At 41.7% G+C, this 21,347-nt stretch overlaps 1 long non-coding RNA gene across 1 annotated transcript in view; it reads left to right on the top strand.

Annotated features, from left to right (window-relative positions):
• The first annotated feature begins 786 nt into the window (after positions 1-786).
• Positions 787-21,347, top strand: part of LOC122560495 — a 39,349-nt gene continuing 18,788 nt past the window's right edge. Inside the window, exon 1 of the long non-coding RNA XR_006314747.1 lies at positions 787-1,109. This is a non-coding gene — a long non-coding RNA (uncharacterized LOC122560495). The remainder of the gene's footprint in view (positions 1,110-21,347) is intronic.

Raw genomic sequence — 21,347 nt, 5'->3', positions numbered from 1 at the left:
CTGATGCTCGAAACATCAACTCTCCGACTCCTTGGATGCTGCCTCACTGGCTGTGCTTTTCTATCACCACATTTTTTGACTCTGATAGTACCATCTCACAATGGCAAAAAAATCAGCAAAATGAGTTTCAAATGCACAGGAGTCCAAGGTTGGAAAGGGTGTAAATTTCAGGGAGTGCTACAGGGCAGGACAAAGTAATAGAAATGGAGAATGATGGGGTAGGATGTCCGTGGCTAAAGTGTAACCTTGAAATGATTTAAAGGGCAAGAATTTGAAAATCAATGTGTTGTTAGTTCAACGTTAATTTGGAAGCAAAGAATGTGTCTACACATTGCGCCTTTCTCAACTAAATAAATGCTTGGGAGCCAGCCTAATCATGCTACATCCCCCAGCATTAACTGTCCTTTAGTTCACTTTCCAAGGCAACACCACTACCAGGGTCAACTAGCTACCATCAGCTTCTTCTCACAAAATATAAATTGGTGTTCCCTTTTACTTTTGCATTTCTGGCATGTCTACCTTGTGTTCTAGATGAAAAGACAGCAAGGGTCGTTTCACAGAATTAGTCAAGTTCTGTACAAACTACTAAGTATTTATATTAATTTCTAAAATGTTAGGGTAGTTACATTCTTTTAAAGTTAAAAAAAAGCCTGTATTTATATTCTTTTAATTGACTTTTATTGTGAAGATGATTCATTGAGATTTCCTCAATAAATACTGAACATTGCACTAAATGTTGCAAATTACATTTCACATTCAATGGGATGGCAGAATTAATCATTAGTAAGAATTATTAGAAATCTGAAGGCTGCAAATATTAATGTACCATTATGTTGTACAGCAATCTGAACAGCAAATACTGATCATGGCTTGAATCATCGCATAACTGAATGTGTAACAGTGTTATAACAAGCGTAGTTAGACATCTTTAAAAGTGGCTGTCTGGGTTTGGATTGGCAGGGTTAACAATTTTTGTCATATATAATTCTGCTCTGCAGTGTCGTAACTCATCCAGTTGATGGTGCCAATTCACCAGAAATCCCTTTTAAATGGGACAAGAAGTTGCTGCACGTTTGTGTTGAACATTTGACAACCTCCGCTCCCCTGAAGTAAGTAACTGGCAAGCGAGAGAGTAGGATTGAAATACAGATGCAACTCCCCATCCCTGCAGTGGAAGTCAACACTGAACAAAATTCAAAAAATGCTCTTCATCCAAGCTGGGATCCATTTGCCAAAGTCTCCATCTCATCCCTCAAGATGGAACATCTAGTTTGGATGAAATTGGATGAATTGGTGTTAAAGGAGAGTACTTCTGGGTGTGGAGATTACACGATGCCCTTCTCTGCACGTGTAAACGTAATTGGTAGTCAAATCAGAAACCAGTACACAGAAATACACTGAAATAGGTGTCAGTGCTGGAACAGAACTGAAATGCTATGTTTGAGGAAGCTTCTAGTCGATTGAGATTTCCTGTGTTGCAGGAAACTAAATAAATGGAGAACCCTGTAGGGCATATGAAATTACAATGCAAAAAATAATTCAATGTAAAAAAGAATCATCAATGGTTCAATATCCATTAATGTGCAGCAAAGAGCACTATTTTTGAAGTTTGGTTTCTTCCTGTCCAACTGTTTTGAAGTATTTACTCATTGGCTTCCATTTAATACATGAACTGTACCTCTGATAATAGCTCCATTCAGAATGAAACAGTGTAATTTTGGCATGCAGAGATGTGCTGGATTTGAGATGCCTGACTTTTAACAACCATAATCATCTTCCTTTGTGCCAAATATGACTCCCACCAGCCCAGAGTTTTCCCTCTGAATCCCATGGACTGGAATTTTACTCCTTGATGCCACACTTTGTCGAATGTGACCTTGATGCCAAGGGCAGTTATTCTCATCTCACCTCTGAATTTTAGGTGAATCACTTCATCAAACCATCACTCACTCTGCCTTCTTGAGGCAACTCTATCACATTGTTTCATTCAACTACTTACTTTCCAACTGTAATCTCCTATTCAGCAAATTCCCATCTGTGCACCCATCACTGCTGCTCACCTTCACACTGATAGAATTTCATGCCTATCCTTGATCATTATATTATATAATGCAATATAACAGGAATGGGTGTACAATTCCAGCCAGGCAAAAACATTTTTTCCCCTACTTCAGGAATGAATGCAGAATGTTAGGAGAGAACAAACTGTCATCCTCCCAGCTGAAAACGGAAAGGTTGAAAACATTGGCAATAGGTGGCACCTTGCTATCCTTGATTATTAGAGAAGGAAATATTGAGTGTTCCTGGAGACAGAATTAAAGTTCAGCACCAACCTCCACCATGCTAACCTGATTGCAGCTATGATGGGAAATTATTATTATGATGTCAATTTACACTATTTTGTGTCTGTATTAATTCACTTCTCTACTAGATCCTGACCATAAACACTAATGGTGCCTGGATGTAGCTGATGATGAATCATGCAGGAGGTCCATTGTAACTTGATTTCCCCCTTACCACGCCAGTTCAGTTATTCACTCTGCAATGGGACCAGTTAGATTAATCACTCACTTTAAACGGGTGACTCACACTATAATCGGGAGCATGAGCAAACACTGACAGCAGTGCAGTCAGCAAGAAAATTCATCAAACTTTCTTCAGCTGGATACAGATGTTGTACCTCGAGAGACCAATTAACATAAAAAGAGATTGAGGATGGGAATCTGTAATATACTGGCAGGCCTAACTTGCAATGTGTCCCATCTTCCCTGTCCTCTCCTCTCCAACATTGTCAGATTTGACCTTGGGTGATGTGCGCTGAGCATTTTGTTCATGCCAACTTCAATATGTCTGTGAAGTTATAGAAAGCACAGTAAACTATAATTATTATGGAAACTCTGCCTCTTGTGGACTGGAGGACAGCTTCTGCACTGGTCCAGAAACCTGTAGCACACTTGAGTATCTCAATCACTAGGCATCTGATGGTAGCATGGTATTAAATAGAGTCATAGAGTCATAGTCCCACTGCCAGCACCTGGCCTATACCCCTCCAAATCCTTCCTATTCATATACCCATCCAGATGCATTTTAAATGTTGCAATTGTACTAGCCACCACCACTTCCTCTGGCAGCTCATTCCATACATGTACCACCCTCTGCATGAAAATGTTACCCCTTTCGTCCCTTTTATATCTTTCCCCTCTCACCAAAGAAACTGAGCCAGCATTGCAGTGCATCTTGTAGATGGCACACACTGCTGCCACACTGTACCAGTGGTGGAGGGAATGAACGTTTAAGGAGACAAATATGTTTCCGATCAAGTGGGCTTTTTTTTAAATATTGCAAGAAGTGGGGAGCATTCCATCACTCCTGCCTTGTAGGTAGTTAAAAAGTCTTTGGGGAATCAGGCGTTAAATTAAATGCTGTGGAATTCTCTGTCGCTGCCCTGCTCCTTTTCTGGTCAGCAGTAATATTCTGTTTGGTGGAAGATTGATTGCTGTGAATCTGGACTCACCTGTTGACTGAACTAGCTCTGAGAGGTAGATTTCCCTCCAGCACTGCCCAACAATTCTATAAGCCCGTGGACTACCATCTCCATGACATTATTTGCCTCAGTCAACCTGCTTCTGAAATCCTTATCTGTGCTTTTGTTAACTCCATATTAGACCATCCCAGTGCTCTATTTGTTGGATTGTGGATCCTCACCACAGGCATCTTGGGGAAAAAATCCATCAAACTGATTTGCTGTCACTGTTGTGATGATACTCCTTTAGCAAGGTTACTTTGTCCTTTGTTTTTCTTAAAAGAGGTTGTAAAGACACAGGCTCCAAAATGTCTGATCTTGATCTACTTGAAGAAGCTTTTAAGTTTTAAAAATAAAACACTTGTACAATGAAAGAAGAGTGCTAGTTCTCCCAGCTCAGCCTTACTCTGGTTTGGTTTCAGTAAGCAGTTGACAATGAAGCTGCTGAACCCAAAGAATCAGGTCCATGCTGATCCGCCCTCTCTTTGACATCTCTCCTGGAAGACCTTGCATTTGACTTTACCTTTTTTGGGTGTTTATGGGGATTGTTGGAATAGCATCATTAAGTTGGGATAATCTGTTAGGTTTTTGGATTGGTTAAGTTATTCTCTATTCTGTTCTATATTGTGTTTCATTCCATAATTTTGTAAATAAATTCTGTTTTGTTTAAAACTAAGAGGTTGGGCCAGTTGCAGCACTCCTGGAATATCCACTTTACACCTGCTTAAAACAATTAGCAAAGTTAGGGTCTGGGCCACTTTCTTGAAATGCTTTGAAGGAGTCTGGCCTGGTCCATAACAAACTGGGAGTTCTTTACTGGATTTGTTCTATCATTGGGATCAGGCTTACTGGACTCTAAGACAATGAGTGGTAGACGTTGGTATCTTTTGTTCTGGGTGTTGACTTCAGTTGGTTTAAACAGTGCATGGGATATCAATGGCTTTTTCAGTCAACAAGAGTTTTCTGGGGGTGGAAGAAATGACTTTGGGGCTTTTATAAAAGAGAATAAGGCCAACTGCTGGAATTAACAGACAAGCTGAGGTTAGAGCTGCCTCAATCCGTAAGGAAAGGAAATAATTACAGCTATTTGCTGAAAACATCACCAAAATCTTCAGAGAAGGCTAAAATTCAATTGAAAATGAAGCAGCTTGAATTGGAGGTAAAACACAAAGAGAGGGCAACAGAAATGAAATGATTTGAATTATAATTAAAAACAGAGGAAAGAGAGAGAGAAAGAGAGGGAGTTTGAACGTTAGAAATTGGCACTAAGATAGGAAGGTCAGCTTAATAGATTGAAGGCTAAAGATAAACATAGTGAGGAAGAGAGTGAGGATGAACAAACTCATGGTAGCCAAAAGCCTGGTGAGAAACTGTTTAAATATATTGAAGCATTGGTGAAATTTGATGGATAGGATGTGGAAGCCTTTTTCATCTCGTTTGAAAAGGTGGCTAAACAAATGTCGTGGCCACTGACCATATGGGTTTTGTTGATCCATACAAAACTTGTAAGTAGGGCTAGTGAGATACTTGCATCACTATCAAAGGAGGTATCTAGGACGGATGAGATGGTGAAGAAAGACATCTTAGGTGCATATTAGTTTGTGCCAGAGGCCAACAGACAACGTTTCAGAAATCTAAAGAGGGACCCTGGTCAAACCTACATTGAGTTTGAAAGGATTAAACAAAATAATTTTGATAGGTGAATATGGGCTTTAAAAACTGAGCAAGCCTATGACGCTCTTAGAGAGATGATTATTTTAGAAGAGTCCAAAAATTCGCTTCCTGAATTCATAAGAACTCATGTGAAAGAGCACAGAGTTCAAATGACAAAATTAGCAGCCAAAATGGTTGATGATTATGATTTATGGACCAACTCAAAGTTTGGCTTCCAAAATCAATTTCAACCCTTGACGGATAGAAACTGTGGAAAAGAGATATCCTCACGTAGCAAGGGCAGGATAGAGCTCAGTGAAGGTCATAAGGATAAATTACCACAGGATAAAAAGGAAACCCTTTAAGGGGAAAGACAAGTCAAAAAGCTCTGGTGGTTTCACTGCAATAAAATAGGCCATATGAAATCAGTATTGCTGGGTTAGAAAAAGGATTAGGAAGCCAGATGTAGGAAAACAAGATGAGCCAGTGAATTTTGTTGGAGTGGTAACAGAAAACACGGTGGAGGCTAAAAGGTTGCAGTAGAATGTACAACCTGGTTGGAGATTGGTGAAGTAGAATGTGCCAGATCGTCTTAAACTTTATTCCTGCAAAGGTAGAGTTTACTTACATAGGCCAGGAGATAGAGCATCCTCTAAATCTTTAATGTTGAAAGACAAGGAGATATGTACCTCTAAAGGATTATTGCCAGAAAAGGTGCTAGTAACGGGAATTCACAGTGAGACAAGTGAGGTTAGAGTGTCCATTGAAGAAGTTGTAGTAGGAGTACTGGACAACTCTCAGCTGCAGCAATACAATTTGTCCTCTCTAATGATATAGCTCATTCACGGATAGGAGTGCTGTCTACTGTGGCTGAAAAGCCAGTGGAAACTCAGGCAAATGAAATATTGCAGGACACATATCCCAGGATTTTTCCCGACTGTGTGGTAATGAGGTCACAAAGTTACCAGTTGAAACAGTTAAGACTCACACTAGGTTATACCTCAACATGTTTATTTGGAAGTACCTTTAATGCATTGTCTGAGCTGAGATGTCATTTATTTTTAGAAAACATTAAGTTATCTTGGCAATGTGACTTGAAAGAAGTTCTGGGATTTACATATTGATTAATCAAAACTTGCAACCCAATGTAAAAGATGAAACACATAGCTTTAGGACATCTCTGCAGGAATCCCTCAGGTTAGTGTCCTCGACCCAACAATCTTCTGCTCCTTCATCAATGACCTTCTCTCTGTTGTAAGGTCAGAAGTGGGGATGTTCGTCAATGATGGCATAGTGTTCAGCACCATTTGCCACTCCTCAGATACTGAAGCAGTCCATGCTCAAATGCAACAAGATTTGGACAATATCCAGGCTTCAGCCGACAAGTGGCAAGTAACATTCGCACCACGCAAATGCCAGACAATGACCATCACCAATAACCACTGCCCCTTGACATTCAACAGTATTATCCTCACTGAATCCCCCACTGTTAACATCCTGGGGGCTTACCATTGACCAGTAACTTAACTGGACTCACCACATAAACACAGTGGCTACAAAAGCAGGTCAGAGACTAGGGTTACTGCATTGAGTAACTCATCTCCTGACACACGAAAGTCTATCCACCCTCTACAAGGCACAAGTCAGGAGTGTGATGGAATACTCCCCACTTGCCTGGATAGGTGCTGCTCCAACAACACTCAAGAAACTTGACACCATCCAGGACAAAGAAACCCGCTTGACTGGCACCACATTTATGAAAATTCAATCCCTCCACCACCAGCACTCAGTAGCAGCAGTGTGTACTATCTACAAGATGCATTGATGAATCTTACAAATGATGCCATAATGAAGAAATGGAGACTATCACATAGTCAGGCAGATAAGAAATGGACAGACGTTCATCAAGTCAGATTGCCAGTGGGTTAGAGAAAGGATGCATTGTGAGTGGTGCATAAACTACCAGTAGGGGGTCATTTAGGGGTAAGAAAAACCCAAGTTAATATACAAAATCATTTTTACTAGCCTGGACTGCATAAGGATACAGTTGGATTTTGTTGCAATTGGAAAACCACAGGCAGTAATAAAACCCACACCTTTAATAAATATTCCTGCATTTGAGGAACCTTTCACAAGAGTTTTTTTTGCAATTATTTACAGTGTGGAAACAGGTCCTTCGGCCCAACAAGTCCACACCGACCCTCCAAAGAGCAACCCACCCAGACCCATTCCCCTACACTTACCCCTTCACTTCACACTACAGGCCAATCTACCTAACCTGCACATTTTTGGATTGTGGGAGGAAACCGAAGCACCTGGAGGAAACCCACGCAGACACAGGGAGAATGTGCAAACTCGCTTCAATTATGTCATTTTAAAGTGTGAGAATGTGCAAACAGATAGTTGCCTGAGGAGGGAATTGAACCCGGGTCTCTGTCGCTGTGAGGCAGCAGTGCTAACCACTGTGCAACCGTGCTGCCCCAAAGTCTTAATTGATTGCATAGTTCCCCTATCTAAAACAAAAAATGGGAATCAGTATTTGTTAACAATAATGGATGTGTCCACTAGATTTCCAGAGGCCATTCCATTACGTGATATCACAGTTGAAAGGATTGTAGAGGAATTACTCAATTAATTCATAGATATGGACTACCCACACAGATACAATCAGATCAAGGGTCAAACTTCACATTGAAATTATTCAAGGAAGTTATAGAAAACTTAAGAATAAAACAAATCAAATCTACTGCATACCTTCCAGAGTCGCAGAGAGTGCTAGAAAAGTGGCATCAGGCATTAATGTTGAGGGCTTATAGTCAAGATTATCCAGATGATTGGGATAAGTGAATGCTGCTTGTATATTTTGCGATCAAAGATACACTAAGTGAATTGACCAAATTCAGCCCATTTAAGTTAGTTTTTGGGCATGAAATGAGAGGACCAGTAAAATTGATTAAGGAGAAATTGGTAAGTCATAATTCAGAGACTACATATTTGGACTGTGCGTCAAATTTTAGGGAACAATTAAATAGAGCGGGGGAGTTGGCTAGACAGCATTTAAAAGTATCACAGCATATAATGAAATAGGCAGACAAGAACTCAAAAACTTGCAAGTTTGCTATGTGAGATAAGATGTTAATGTTACTTCCAGTGATAGATGAATCTTTAAAAGCAAAATTTAATGGGCCTTAACAAGCCAAAAGGAAATTGAGTGAGGTGAACTTTTTGATAAGGACTCCAAACAGAAAGAAAACTCACAGCGTGTGTCATGTGAATATACTCAAAAGATACTTTGACAGGAAAGGAAAGCCGAAGGAGACGGTGTTATTGGTTACAGAGTGAAGAACCAAGTCCAGAGGATTCCAAATCAGGCTTTCCTCAAATTAAATTGAGTAATGAGGAAGTTGTCAAAAATTGGTATAAATTATTGAGTTACCTTCCAAAGTGAAATTGAAGTGACATGAAAGAGTTATTACTATGGCATGAGGAGAAATGTGGAAATAAGCTGGGAAATATGAACTTAATTATGCACAATGTTGATATAGGCGATGCTGCTCCGATCAAGCAACATCCTTATAGGCATAACACTCTAAAGTTGGCACAGGTTCAAAGGAGATTGAGCTCACACTTTAAAACGACATAATTGAAGTCAGTTACAGTGACAGGAGCTCACCCATGGTAATGGCACCAAAACCAAATGGTACCCAATGGTTATGTGTGGACTATCACAAGGTCATAGCAGTCACAAAGAATGATGTATATCTGATTCTGCATTTGGAAGACTGTGTTGAAAAGGTGGGACAAGCATCTTATATTTCTAAGTTGGACTTATTCAGAGGATACCTGCAGGTACCTTTGTCCCAAAAAGTGCAAAAACAATATTGGCTTTTGTGACACTGAATGGACTGTCTCAGTTTATTTGGTATGAAAAATGTGCCAACCACATTTCAGAGACTAATCAATAAGGTCATTGCCAGATTACTCAGTTGTGTCGTGTATATTGTTGACCTGGTGATTTTTAGTCATGTATGGAAGCAACATTCGCAACATTTATCAGAATTGTTCGATCAACTTCAGGAGACAGGCTTGGTGATAAACATAGCTAAAAGTGAATTTGCCAAAGCCCAAGTCACCGTCCTGGGCCATGTTATTGGACATGGACAAATGGCTCCATAGAATGCAAAAACAAAGGCAATTGAGGAGTTTCCCGTGCTATCAATAAGAAGAGCAGTACTACAATTCCTGGGATTGAGTGGATTTTTATTGAAAATTCAGACCAAATTTTATCAGTGTGGTTGCACCCTTCACTGAATTGCGAAAGAAAAGCCAGGAGTTTCAACGGGCTGTCAGAAGGCATTTAACAGCCTGAAAGCTGTGTTAACCATTGACCCAGTGTTAGCCACATCTAATTACGCAAAACTACTCAAAGTGGCTAGTGATGTGAATAATGTGGGTGTCAGTTCTGTGTTTTTACAAGATGACGAGAAAATAGAAAGACCTATCGGGTATTTCTCCAGGAAATTGAACAGTCATCAGCAGAAATGTTCAACAGTTGAGAAGGAGACCTTGAGCTTGGTGTTGAAGTTACAACATTTCAATGCTTATGTTACTAGTAACGTAACTGGGACAATTACATACACTGATCATAACCCATTGAAGTTTGTGGAGAAATTCAAGGACAAAAATTCCAGACTGTTTAGGTGGAGATTGCTATTACAGCCACTCAGTTTGAAAATTGTACGTGTGGCAGGACGAGAAAGCATGATTGCTAATGCATTATCGAGACTTGAATGCGAAACGGAGGCGTTCAGTAGCAGGAGTAAACCAGACCGAAACAGAATGTAGTAGTGCATGTTTGCACGATTATTGTCAATGTATTGTAAATGGGTGTTATTGTGTACTAACAATTTAAGATTAAGGGGCTTTATAATGAAGCCATCTTTGGATAGAGATGCTTTTTATTAAAAGGAGGGAGGTGTGATGATGCTCCCTTAACAAGGTTATATTATCCTTTGTTTTGCTTTCAGGAGATCGTAAAGACACAGGCTCTGAAACGTCTGGGCTTGATCAACTTAAAGAAGCTTTAAAGTTTAAAAAAAACTATGTTTCATTTTGTAATTTTGCAAATAAATTCTGTTTTGTTTGAAACTAAGTGGTTGGGTCAGCTGCATCACTCCTGAAATATCCATCCTACACCTGCTTAAAACAACTAGCAAAGTTAGGGTCCGGGCTACTTTTTTGAAATGTTTTCAGGGGGTCTGGTCTGGTCCATAACGGACTGGGGGCTTCTTTCAAGGTAAGGTTTAAAGGAGCTGACTGGTCTAGTATGGTAGAGGAAAACCATGTGTGGACTAACAAGAAGTCGTTAAAGCCTTAAACAAGATGCAGTTTATTGAATATTAGCAATCAAGTCCAAGTTAGACAGTTCCTATGATGATAGCCATGATGTGGAGGTGCCTGTGTTGGACAAGGTCAGAAGTCACACAACAGCAGGTTATAGTTCAACCAGAAAGCTAGTATTTCCAAATAAACCTGTTGAACTGTAAACTGGTGTTGTGTGATTTTTAACATAGTCCTACGGGTTTATTTGAAAACACAAGCTTTCAGAGCACTACTTCTTCATCAGGTGAATTGGAGGAGTGAAGTGATGAAGGGACAGCACTCTGAAAGCTTGTGCTTTCAAATAAACCTGTTGGACTATAACCTTGTGTCATGTGACTTCTGACTAAGATGATGAGGGAGAGCACAATGGTGTGTCTGACAGTTTTGGAATCTAGAACTGCCCTCCTGCCCGAATCCATTTGACATCATCACATTGTGTGTTGTTTAGTGCAGTGCATAACATTACGCTTTCAGACTCTTACACAACATTCCCCAAAACTTTCCCCCCACTGTTAATATTATATCTTTGGAATATATAGTTAAATTTACCACCATTCCATTTTCCCTCAAGTATTTGAATTCATAAATTTAGGAGGTTTCCTTATTTTCCCAGGTTGATTTTGAAGATTGGCAAGTCTCTGAGGTGGAAATTTGATTCTGTTCTTCACAGTGTGAGAGCTGAGAGCCTCTTTAAAATGGAAGCATTTTTTATCTCTCAGATTTCCTTCACTAACAATGTTTACTGTTGAAACAGAAGATTCCTCTCTTGGGAATATCTGAATGACCCAAAATCTGAAACAAAAAATCCCAGAAATTGCAGGAGAAACTCAGCAAGTCTGGCTGCATCTGTGGAGAGAAAGCAGAGTGAACATTGAATCCAGTGACCTTTATTCAGAACTGATAGTCAAAGTATGGAAACAGACCCTTCGGTCCAACTTGTCCATGCTGACCAGATATCCTAAATTGATTTAGCCCTATTTGTTAGCATTTGGCCCATTTTCCGTAAACTCTTCAAATTCACTATAGTCCAAAAGGTTTATTTGCAAGTACTAGCTTTTGGAGTGCTGCTCCTTCATCAAGTAACTGGTCCATTTTAAATGTTGTAATTGTACCTGTCTCAACCACTTCCTCTGGCAGCTTGTTTCATACCATCGACATGAAAAGGTTACCACTCAGATCCCTTTTAAATTTTTCCCCTCTTGCCTTAAACCTATGTCCTCTTCTTTTTGACCCCCCTACCCTGGGAAAAAGACATTGACTATTCACCCTATCCATGCCCCTCATGGTTTCATAAACATCCATAAAGGTCACCCCTCAGCCTCTGACATTCCAGGGAAAATGGCCCCCACCTATTCAGCCTCTCCCTATAGCTCAAACCCTCCAACCTTGGCAACATCCTTGTAAATCTTTTCTAAACTTTTTCAAAAATATCTTTCCGATAGCGGGGACACCAGAATTGAAAGCAGTATTCCAAAAGTGGTCTCACCAATGTCGGGTACAGCTGCAAAACAATGTCCCAATTCCAATTCTCAATATTTTGACCAATGAAAACAAGTGCACCAAATACATTCTTCACTACCATGTCAATCTGCAACTCTACTTTCAACAAACTATGGTTATGCCTCCTCTAGGTCTCCTTATTCAGCAACACACTCCAGGCCCCTACCATTAACTGCAGAAGCTCTGACCTGGTTTACTTTTCCAAAATGCAATACCACACATTTATCTAAATTAAACTCCATCTGCCACTCATCAGCCCAATGGCCCATCTAGTTAAGTTTCTGCGTACCCTATGAATCTTCTTCACTGTCCATTACACCACCTATTTTGGTGTCTTACTTACGAACCATTCCTCGTATCCACATGAGAATTATTATAGAAATGACAAAAAGCAGTGGGCCCAGTACTGATCCTTATGGCACACAGCTAGTCAGAGAGCTCCAGTTTAAAATACAACCCTCTACCACCACTTTTTGGTTCCTGCCTTCAAACCAATTTTGTATCCACTAGGAGAAAGTGAGGATTGCCGTTGTTGGAAATCAGAGTCAAAGAATGTAGTGCTGGAAAAGCACAGCCAGTCAAGCAGCATCCAAGGAGCAGAACAGTCAATGTTTCGAGTATAAACTCTTCATCAGGAATTCGTGATAAAGAGCTTTTGCTCGAAACATCAACTCTCCTGCTTCTCAGATGCTGCCTGACCGGCTGTGCTTTTCCGGCACCACACGTTTTGACTCTGACCACTTTGTATCCATTTGGCTAGATTCCCCTGGATCCAATGTGGTCTAACCTTACCAACTAGTCTACCAAGCGGTACCCTGTTGAACGCCTCGCTGAAGTCCATTCGGGTAATGTTTAATGTTCTGTTTTCAATCTTCTTTGTCACTTCTTCAAAAAAATTCCAACAAGTAAGGGGGCCAGGTTTAAAAGGTCTTGAGGGGCAATTTCTCTCACAGGAGGTGATGCATGTATGGAAGGAGCTGCCAGAGGATGTGGTGGAGGCTGGTACAATTATAACATTTAAAAGCCATCTGGATGGGTAAACAAATAGGAAGGGATTAGAAGTATATGGGCCAAAGGCTGATAAATGGGACTATTTTAATGTTGGATGTCTAGTCGGCATGGACAAGTTGGACTGAAAGGTCTGTTTTTGTGCTGCGCATCTCTGTGACTCTAACTTAGTGAGACATGATTTCCTACGCACACAGCAATATTGCCTCTCTCTAATCAGTCCTTGCCTTTCCAAGTGTATGCAAATCCAGTCAGTAGCTAGGAATAGGTACTAATGTAGATTCTACGGGGTGGGGGAAAGAAGGATGAGTGGATAGGTGGAAACAGAGCACAGGAAGAGAGGAATATATTTAGGCAGACAAATAAATTGTTGATACTAAGTCAGGGAAGGAAAATAAGCTAATAATGGGCACAAAAATTAGGCAAAAATGGGTTTGCTGTGCTGAAAGTGAACCAAAGAACATACGACAGAGGAACATGCCCTTCGGCCCTCCAAACCTGCGTCACATTTTGCCCTTCCATCCTAAAACTGTCTTTACTTACAGGATCCCTATCCCTCTATTCCTATTCTATTCATGTATTTGCCAAGGTGCTTCTTGAATGATTCTTTTGTGTCTGCTTCCACCACCTCCTCTGGCAATGCATTCCAGGCACTCACCACCCTTTGTGTGAAAACATTGCTGCATCTCTTTTAAACCTGCCCCCCTCACACCTTGAACCTGTGTCCCCGAGTAGTTGACCCCTCTACTCTGGAGAAAAAGCCTTTCACTTTCTACTCTGTCCATGCCATTTACAATCCTATACATTTCCAATAGGACGCCCTTCAACCTCCTGCATTCCAGTCAAAACAAACCCAGTCTATCCAACCTTTGTTCATAGTTAAAATCCCCAATACCAGGCAACATCTTGGTAAGACTTTTCTGTACCCTCTCCAAAGCATCCACATCATTGTGGCAGCGTGGTGACCAGAAGTGTATGCATTATTATTGGTGTGGCCTAACGAAACCTCTCTAAAGCTGCAGCAGAACTTCTCTATCCTTATACTCAATCATTCATCAGTGATCTGTAGACCTGCACACCCAGATCCCTCTACATATTATTACTCCTAAGGGTTCTGTCATTCATTGTATAATTTCTACCTGTACATGACCTTCATCAGGAAGGGCTTATGCCCAAATGTTAATTCTCCTGCTTTGCGGATGCTGCCTGACCTACTCTGCTTTTCCAGCACCACACTCTCAACTCTGATCTCCAGCATCTGCAATCCTCACTTTTCCCTATTTTCACCCACTGCCAGCTTTCCTTTCTCCCTGGTTCGATATCATTAATTTCTTTGCCTGGCTAACTGTTGCTTTTTTGCTCTGAGTTCCATTTCTGCCTAACCACTCACTCCTCCCTGTTCAACCCCAGTCTTTAGCATATATACCACCTTTCCTAGCTACTATCAGTTTTGAAGGGTCAATGGCCTCGAAACATTAACTCTGCTTTCTCTTCACAAATGCTGCTGGATCTGCTGAGTTTCTCCAGCAATTTCAGTTTTAATTTCAGATTTCCGGCATCCGCAGTACTTTGTTTTATTAAAATCTCAAATTCCTTTTGTAAAGGATAACTGTCACTTGGCACAATTTTTTTGCAGTATCCCCTGACATCGTAGCAGGCAATTTTCTCTCTTTTTCATGCTGTCCTGGATCTCAAACGAGACAGTTTCTTTTTTTTGACCATGTTCCAAAATTGTGAATGTTGGTTATGCCTTTGCATTGGTGGCTTCCATGGGGTTATATGCACCACTTCCTCAATCTATACAAGCAATGTTTGTTAGCAATCTGTGTGAAAACAGAGCATCTTTGCTTTAACTTATTCGCTAGGATTGGATGTTTCATTCAATCTTAGTGAACGCACCATTGGTGAAACCAGTATATGCATTCCCTGTGATGATACTGTCATTAAAAGGTGTATTTTGTCCTGGTGTTTTATGCAGAAAAGTTGAAACTGAATAGTCTGATTAGCAACTCTGACCAACTCATTTTAGGTGGAACAATAGCAGTCTGAATGGGTGGAGTCAAGCACCCACAGAACCAAGTTATAGATCGCAAAGCTGGACATGGAAGCTATTATTCCTCTCTCTGTTACAGCTAACAGCTGGGGATTCTCTTCCTGCTGTTCGAATCGCAAGTGAGACAGTCTATTTCATGAAACATAGACTCCCCTGTTCCTCTGATACTGCTTGAAATCTGCTGTGCTTTTTCCAACTCTGCACTTGATCGACTCTGACTTTCCACCATCTGCACTCCTCATTATCTCCAATCTATTTCCACTGAATTTGCATTCTCTATGGGTGTAGACAAGTCGGAAGCTGAGAGAACAGAGCAAGCCAGGCAGCATCAGGAGGTAAAGAAGTCAACGTTTGGAGTATAACCCTTCTTCAGGATTGGGGGTGGGTTGAAGGGGAGCTAGGGCTGGGGGCAGGGTGGTGAGGCTGGGGATGAGTGAACACAGGTAGAGTGGAGTTTGCACGTTCTCCCCGTGTCTGTGTGGGTTTCCTCCAGGTGCTCCGGTTTCCTCCCACAATCCAAAGATGTGCAGGTCAGGTGAATTGGCCATGCTAAATTGCCCGTAGTGTTAGGTAAGGGGCAAATGTAGGGGAATGGGTGGGTTGCGCTTCGGCGGGTCGGTGTGGACTTGTTGGGCTGAAGGGCCTGTTTCCACACTGTAATGTAATCTAATGTAATCTAATCAGAGTACAACGCGGTTGGTCAATGGGAGGAATGAATCCGATTGGTAGCTGGAAGGAGTGGTTGCTGAGAGGGATGGAAGGGTAGGGGAGGGATTGGGAAGGAAGCTTATTTGAAATTGGAGAACTCAATGTTGGGTTGTCCGGGCTGTAGGCTGCCCAGGCAGAAGATGAGATTTTGTTCCTCCAATTTATGGTCTAGTACACTGTGGCAATGGAGGTGGCCAAAGGTGGTCATGTCGGAAAGGGAGTGGGAAGGGGAATTAAAACGCATTGTGACTGGAGGTCAGATTGGCCCCTGCAGGCCCAGCTGAGATGCTCATCAAAACATGCCTTGAGTTTACGTTTCGTCTCCACAATGTAGAGAAGACCACATCGGGAGCACCGGATACAGCAAACAAGATTGGAGAAAAGGTGGGTGAATCTCTGTCTCACCTGGAAGGACTGTTTGGGGCTCTGGATGGAGGTGAGGGGTGTGGTGTGCTGGCAGGTTTTGCATCTCTTCAGGTTGCATGGGAAGGTAGCTGGGGATTCAGGGAAGGTTGGTGGGGGGAGTGGTATGACCCAAGGATTGACGAAGGGAATGGTCCTTATGGAAGGCAGAGAGGGGTGGGAGAGGAAGATGTTCTTGGTCTAATTGGAGTTGGCGGAAGTGTTTAAGGATAGTGCATTGGATTGAATTGAATTGAATTGAATTTATTGTCACGTGTACCGAGGCACAGTGAAAAGATTAGTCTTGCGAGCAATACTGGCAGATCACAGAGTTAAGTAGCATAGGCAGTAAATAATAGGTAAACAACAGCAAAAACAAAAATACAGGTACAGGTGAATGTTAAGAGTTTGAGAGTCCATTCAGTATTCTAACAACAGTAGGTAGAAACTGTTACGAAACCGTCTGTTGCGTGTATTCAGGCTTCTGTACCTTCTCCCCGATGGTAGAGGTTGTAGTAAAACATTGCCAGGGTGGGATGGTTCTTTGAGAATGCTGGTGGCCTTTCCTTGACAGCGGGCCTGATGGGTGGATTCTATAGATGGGAGATTGGCCTTTGTGATTGTCCGGGCTGTGTTCACCACTCTCTGTAACCATCTCCGATCTTGAATGGTACAGTTGCCATACCAGGTAGTGATACATCCAGACAGAATGCTCTCAATGGCGCACCTATAAAAGTTGGCAAGGGCATTCGCCGTCATGCCAAATTTCCTCAGCTGCCTGAGGAAGATGAATCGCTGTTGGGCCTTTGTAACCAGTACGTCCACATGAAGAGTCCAAAAAAGCTTATGGTGATGACCCTCCCAGGAGATTGACACTCTCCACTCGTTCCACCTCTGTGCTGTTAATGTGTCGGGGGGCATGAGTAACATCTGGCTGAATGAGTTCCTTGGTTTTGCTGGCATTGAGAACTAGGTTGTTCTCAGTGCACCATTTTTCCAGGTGTTCCACCTCCCATCTATAGTCTTTCATCGCCATCTGAAGATTTGATTGACTATGGTGATGTCATTAGTGAACTTGTAAATGGCATTGGTCTGGTTCGGTGACACAGTCATGGGTATACATTGAGTACAGTAGGGGGCTGAGTATGCACCTCTGGGGGGCTCCAGTATTGAATGTTAGTGATGATGAAATATTGTCCCCGATCTTCACTGATTGTGGCCTGTCGGTCAGGAAGCTGAGGATCCAGTTGCAGAGAGTGGGGCTTAGTCCGAGATCAGTAATTTAGTAATCAGTCTTGAGAGGATGATAGTGTTGAAGGTTGAACTGTAGTCAATGAGTAGCATTCTCACATAGCTGTTCTTGGTGTCAAGATATTCTTGGGAGGAGTGAAGGGCAAGTGATATTGTGGAGACTGATGGGGTTGTAGGTGAGGCCAGGAGCGTGGGTCCCTGTTTTATTGTGTTTGGGGTGGGGGGGGTGGAGGGGCTTACATCAGTGGAGTGGGGAATGGAGGTCGTGCAATGAAGGGCTTCTGGATGACAGAGTCGGTGGAGGGGAGAAGCACATTGTTCAAAGTATATGGGACATCGGGGTGCTTGGGAGTAGAATATCTCCTCGTCAGAGTAAATGAGGTGGAGGTGGAGGAATTGGGAGAATGGGATGGAGTTCTTGCAGAATACTGGGTCGGACAAGGTGTAGTCCAGGTAGTTATGGGAGTCTGAGAGTTTATAGTAAACATCCATCTGGAGACTGTCACCGGAGATGGAAATGGAGAGGTCAAGAAAGAGGAGGGAGATGTTCGAGATGGACTAAGTGGGTCTTTGCCAAGGGGGTGTTTATGGGACGTAATTATATTGGAACAGCTATAGTTTAGTAGTTAAGTAATCTATTGTTCTGATAAATTTTCAAATAGAGTTAAGTTATTCCTGTTTCTTTCCTTTTGTTATATTTTAATTAGTTGTATATGAACAAAGTGTGCTTGCTTCAAGGCTGGTGGTTTGACCAGTCGAGTTGCATCAAGGTTATAATGCCTGGTACTTGCCTTTAAAATATGGAAGTTAAGAGTTTAGGCTATGGTGGGGGTGTGGTGGGTGGGTCTGGTCCATAACAACTCCTCAGTTATAGTATCTGTGGAAACCTTCTCTCTCAGAAATAATCAGCAGCAATTGTACGAAGAAAAGGAAATGAAAAGCTTTATTTGAACTTGTCTTTTCTGAGGCAGCTCAACATCTAATATCAAGCTTGAGTCTATCCCTTTGACAAACTGTGCTATATCTGGTGAAAGGTTTGTTACTTAACTCAAGGGGAATCTACTTTTCATTGGATCTCTCATCACTTATCTCTCCTTGAAAACCTTGCTAAGTCTTGTCATCGGAACTTTCTTCAGTGATGATAGGAGTGGCGTATACATGTCTGTCAACTCTGCCTAATCACAGGTTTCACAATGGCATGAGATCTTCAATGTCTTTGGAGATGCCAGGCCACTGCCCTGTTGACCAGGATTTGGCTCTGCACCTGATGATTTGCAGTTATCCCAGGTCAATCTTTGCCAGATTATCTTCCTGAAGGGAAACTGAAATGCACCGGGGTCGTGATCTATGATCATGAAATGCTGTTGGTGCTCAAAGTATGTGTGCGTTGCCAACCTTTGTCAGTATGTGCCACGGGATAAACGGTGACACTTTCTGAGTCACCTTTGGGCTTCTGCTGAATTTGGATTGAGTCAAGATTAGAGTGGTGCTGGAAAAGCACAGCAGGTCAGGCAGCATCCGAGGAGCAGGAAAATCAACGTTTCGGGCAGGAGCCCTTCATTCAAGCATTGGAAAAGGGGCAGAGGAGATTTACCAGGATGTTGCCTGGTCTGGATGGAAGGTCTTATGAGGAAAGGCTGAGAGACTTGGGTCTGTTCTCATTGGAAAGAAGAAGGCTAAGGGAGGATTTGATAGAGACATACAAGATGATCAAAGGATTAGATAGGATAGACAGTGAAAGTAATTTTCCTAGGATGATGACGTCAGCTTATACGAGAGGACATCACTACAAATTGAGGGGTGATAGATCTAAGACAGATGTTAAAGGCAGGTTCTTTACTCAGAGTGGTATGGGCGTGGAATGCCCTGCCCTCCAATGTAGTTAACTCAGTCCCATTAGGGAGATTTAAACAATCCTTGGATAAGCACATGGATGATGATGGGATAGTGTCGGGGGATGAGCTGAGAATAGTTCACAGGGTGGCGCAACATCGAGGGCCGAAGGGCCTGTACTGTGATGTATTGTTCTATGTTCTATGTTCTATTCCTGATGAAGGGCCCCTGCCTGAAACATCGATTTTCTTGCTCCTCAGATGCTGCCTGACCTGCTGTGTTTTTCCAGCACCACTCTAATCTTGACTCTAATCTCCAGAATCTGCAGTCCTCACTTTCGCCTAGCTGAATTTAGATGGAGCCAATTATGGCTGCATGGCAGCCATGTCTTTCTTACAGGATGGAAAAAATTCACTTATGCCAACATAATTCATCTCAATCGTAACAGAGTGGCACAGCAAGTGCGTTCTGGGTCCACAACCCAGAGGTTAATGGATTGTAACCATCCTCTGCTATTCACTCAATGTCACAGGATGGCACAGTGGTTAGCACTGCTGTCTCACAGTGCCAGGGACCTGGGTTCAATTCCAGCCTTGGGTGAGTTTCTTGGGAGCTTGCACATTCTCCCTGTATCTGTGTGGGCTTCCTCCCACAGTCCAAAGATGTTCAGGTTAGGTGAAGTGGCTATGTTAAATTTCCCATAGTGTAAGGTGCATTAGTCAGAGGGAAATGGGTCTGGGTGGGTTACTCTTTGGGCCAAATGGCCTGTTCCCACACTATAGGGATTCTAATCATCTTATTGGATTGTGTACTTTATTTGGGTTCTAATGAGTCAAGGAAGCTCTCTAAAATCCTGTATCAGTTGCCCCTTGACCCAAATTTATTTGACCCGTTGTTCTATGTTTGACTATTCCTTTCAAACATACAAGATTCTTAGGGAAATTGACGGGATATTTGCAGAGAGGTTGTTTCCCTTTAAATCTAAGACCAGTGGACATAATCTTAGAGTAAGGGGTCAGCCATTTTTAAGACAGCGATATGGGGGATGTTTGTCCCTCAGAATGCAATAAATCTGTGGAATTCTTTACTGCAGAGGACAATTGAAGTTGGGTTTTTAAGAATACTCAAGGCTGAGTTAGACAGATTTTTAACCAAAAAAGGAATCAAGGATTATGGGGAAAAGGCAGGAAAGTGAAGCTGAGGATTATCAAATCAGCCATGACCTCATTGAATGTCAGAGCAGACTTGATGGGCTTAATGGGCTACTTCAGCTCCCACATCTTATGATCTCATTGTCCTTGACTATGTCTCTTGACTTTAACTAATTTATCTCCTTCTGCTATTGAATTCCAAATGTGCATGCATGCTCAAAAAGGTGAGAATTCACAATTGGAAAATATACATTCTCTACTAATAGTTGCAGATTTGCTTGTAACTTTAATATTCAGTGGTATATCTTCTGAACCATGCAATGTTTAGGAAATAAACACTATTTCTTCAGCCGTGGCAAACAATCTAATAAGATAGTTACACTTGTTCTTGCATTAAGTTTAAAATTAGTGAATTGTCAATTGACAAATACCTTGCAAAAATTCTTGGCTTGGATCATCTATTTTCCCAAGGATTACCTTTGATTTTTCTATCTTATTGACAATTTTGTGTAAACAGACACTTGATTTTTTGTACTCTAACTACATCCCACTTCTACACATCTACTGGAAGTGACCAATTGTTTTAATTGACACCTGGGCAGTGCTTGTGCTTGTGAGGTTTCTTCACTTCACAGCACTGAAACTGGCCTGTAATAACTACTTAGTCTTTCTACTGTCTGTATATTTTTGTACATTAAGAGATGATTGGATTTTGCTAATCTCCTATGATAAGGTTGATCTCTTGTCTTCCTTCCAGCTTTCTGCTTCACTTAATATTTGAATGGCTTTCTCTAAAGTTAAGCCTTCTTTGACTTCTTTGAGTATGTAGTTTGGAAGCAACAATGAGGCTTCAGAACTGCTTTCTCTAAGATGCCCAAATCTG

This window comes from Chiloscyllium plagiosum, chromosome 21, assembly GCF_004010195.1.
Source record: "Chiloscyllium plagiosum isolate BGI_BamShark_2017 chromosome 21, ASM401019v2, whole genome shotgun sequence".
Classification (NCBI taxonomy): Eukaryota; Metazoa; Chordata; class Chondrichthyes; order Orectolobiformes; family Hemiscylliidae; genus Chiloscyllium; species Chiloscyllium plagiosum.
This window is presented reverse-complemented; position numbering and strand designations above follow the sequence as displayed.